Here is a 3,445-nt window from a genome sequence, read left to right as displayed (position 1 = left end):
GGAAACCAAGCTGTAAAGGTGGTTGCAAGCAGGGCTTAGCAGGTGGGATTTATTACCCTAACGCACAGGCTCTCCAGCTGGGACTAATGCAAATTGCACTACCGGTGTTCAGGATGACCTAAAAAGGCACCTTCCAAAATTGCCCCTTTGCATGTTACCATTTGACTTGGGGAAATGGTCAGAATTCAGATTTGGGAGCTGGAAGAGCTGGTGGTTGTAGCTGTAGTGGGGTGAACACGCATTTGCAGGTCAAAGTGCTGTAGACAACTAGGGGGGAATTACAGCAGATAAAATAAGAAATAAATAAAAACGTGCTCAAGAGCCTCCTTGGCTGGCCAGCTCTCCTCAGCCAGCTTTCCCTGCAATGTTTATTTACTACAAAACTAGGTTGTTGGCAGAGTTCCCACGGCAAAGTGAGCTGCCCAGCTATTACAAAGTGAATTCCACTACATAAAGAAGAGGGGTTTTTCTTAGGGCTCCTCTTCTTTCCACACAGATATCCCATTACTTCAGAACTGTGCCTTGTAAGCGCAATTTTGCACAGAATTATTAGAACAATCAGTTTAAAAGAGGTGCATTTATAACATTCCTGAAAATTAGATTTTCTGTAAGGTCTGTAGCAAACTATTTTGCACAGGCATTTCTGCCTCCTTCATTTGTAGAAAAAAATAAAAGATGTATACGCTTTTCTTCCTAATTTTCATAGTTCTATAAATATAAATAAATTAATGTCTATAAAACTTCTGTGTTAAATAAAGTCACTTGTGTAATGGTATAATAGGAAATTCTGGTATTGAAAGCCATGGGATGAGGTTTCCGTAGAGCTAAACACCAAAACAGCAAAGCAAATAAAGACACTGAGAGTGAGATGACATTCTCCCACTTGAAAATACGCATTTCTAAATTGAAATTGTATTCCAGTGCTTAGCACAATGATGCTCCAGACGTGATTAAGAGATCAGGAAACTCAAAAAATATAAATGAAAGCGGGTGAGAAAACAGGGGGTCTCAGATCCTTCTCTTACGGTCCAGCAGAGATCCTCCGATTAGCATTTGCAGACCGCACTAAGCATATCTAATACAAAAGCAATACATGCTGCACAGCTCTCAGCAAATATTACCAAGATGGAAATGCCTACTGACAAATTCACAAGCTGCAAATGTACAGTCATGAAATTCAATAGCCTCACAGCTGCACACTTGTAACTTGTGAATGCAGAAAAATGTAGGAATTGGCAGCGGCCTCTCTGGCAGATGATATCATTTTACAGACGACGCTGGCGAGGATGCCAGTTCGATGTTGAACTCTCCTCTTGCTTTCTGTGTTCCCTCGATCTTGCCCTGTGCACAAAGTGCATCGTTCCTTAGAAATGCCCCCATTTTCTTTCTTCTCTTTGGCATAACTTGGACATTAGCTGCGAGCTCAGAGCTTAAAAATTAACTATATCTTTGTGCCTGCAAATCATGGGTCAACACACGGAGAAAGTAAAATAATAAGAAAAATCCCAAGAGCCAGTAAGGTAACACAATGATTAACTGCTGCCTTCGTGGTACACTTCTAGTGCAGCTCAGATCCTCATTTTTGGAGGTCTGTTTTCCTCGCTCCTTCCCTGTGCCAGAAGCAGAGATCTCTGCAAGTGTAAAAACCTTCTAGATGTTCCTTAGCCCCTTCAGTTATGACAAAGTACAAATCTGAGTAGACTTGTTTTAAAATCCCCAATTTAAACATTTTAGCACAGTTCAATACATATGGCTCCATGACTCCCCAGCTGTGCCCTCCAAAGGCCACTTTTGGTAAACCTAGTGCACTTACTTCAAGGTGAAGTACAGGAACTAGAAAAACAAACCAAAACAAACACGTAAGTGGGTAATCTCTATGCAACCTGACCCACTAGCTCCATTCGCTCACAGTTGCCTTATTTCTTCTTGTGGCTTCTCTGATGCTGCTCCAGGTGTCTGGGATTTCAGACAAGCCTCCGCACCACAGGTTTTGGGGGCAGCCAAACATTTGCATCTTCAGATACCCCGACCACAAAAATATGTGAGCCACAGCAGCCTCGTCACTCAGCACAGCTCTAGCAGCAGTTCCCCCCGCTGCACCTATGCTCCTCACCTCTGAGCTTGGGAAAACTGCAGGAACCTTCAGATCTATCACTCCGGCCAAACTCTTCCCCATGTATATCTGCACTTATGTATTTTCACTTTAGATATCCTTGCTCAAGAATTACTGTGCAAAAATCTCCAGTCTGTACTGATTTATATGCCTGTAGTGAAGGACAAGCCTGTAGTAAAGGATAAATATTATGTATTTATTATGCTGGAAAAATATATTTAATTATTGACATTTTAGCAAAGGTCGTATGTGATATTAACCAATCTCTCTGCAGGGATTTTTAATGTGAGACATGTCTCATACTTTTAAAGCTCTCTTTAACTAGCAGACCTCAGAGTCACACTTCTCAAAATGTCCAGCAGCTTCCACTGCTCTGCTTAGGAACAAAAAAGGAGAATTTTCCCTTGGAAAAAAAAAAAAAGAAACAAACTCTTTATACAAAGAACAAAATATTATTCACTCTGCTCTTTTTAAAAACGAACACAAGCCCTTTAGAAAGAGAATGTTCAAAACCTGGAAGCATCTAAAATATCTGCAATAGTTGGACTCATCCACCAAATATTTACTTGGGAAACTTTCCGGTTATTGTTGACAGTAAGAAATGGAGAAGGATGAAAGGAGAAATTGTCTGGGCTCCTGGAAGAAGAGCCGCCCTGGGAGCCGCTGTTTCTCCGGGGAGGGAGCACGTTGCTGCAGAGCACCGGGCTCCTCGGGGACCCCCAGCCTGGATGCGCTCGTGGAAGCCGCATCCCTACGCCCTGGATAGGAGCCATTCCCTTCTTTACCCTTCTGCTGGATTTTTTGACCAGGATGGGGGACTTTTCCTTGAAAGCGTGCTCACAGCATGTCCAGGATGCATTTACTTATAAAGTGTGCATGTGGCCAAGCAGAGACCAACTCATCCCTACCCTGTTCCTCAGGGCAGGCAGCACCTGGCTCCCCATCCCTGCGCATGCAGCTCCAGAGCTGTTGCCCAATCTTTGCAGGATTTGAGCAAGAAGCATTCCCCGCGTTGAAGGCTTGCTTTCTATGTGCCAGGGAAGGTTGAACTTCCCCTTGGAGCCTCGGAAGTCCTCCTCACAGAGCGAGACACAGAAAAGCGCAGTAAGTGGTTTGTTTACCCAGAACTTGGCAGCACCACAACAAAGAACAGAATGTAAAGAACGAGCTCCCTTCGCAGAAGTCATTCACTCCCAAACAAAAGCTCTTACCCTCCTCAAACAGATTTTCCAAGCGGGCCCCATCTATTTCTGGGCTGCCCAACATTACAGTGACCTCTCAGATAACTAACAACTATTTGAAAGCAAGTCTGCAAAAAAAAATGGGAGGAAT

The sequence above is a fragment of the Nothoprocta perdicaria genome, unplaced genomic scaffold (genome assembly GCF_003342845.1).
Source record: "Nothoprocta perdicaria isolate Ctin4 unplaced genomic scaffold, notPer1 scaffold_27, whole genome shotgun sequence".
In the NCBI taxonomy this organism is placed as follows: domain Eukaryota; kingdom Metazoa; phylum Chordata; class Aves; order Tinamiformes; family Tinamidae; genus Nothoprocta; species Nothoprocta perdicaria.
The sequence above is the reverse complement of the archived record's forward strand: the minus strand, read 5'-3'. Positions refer to the sequence as shown.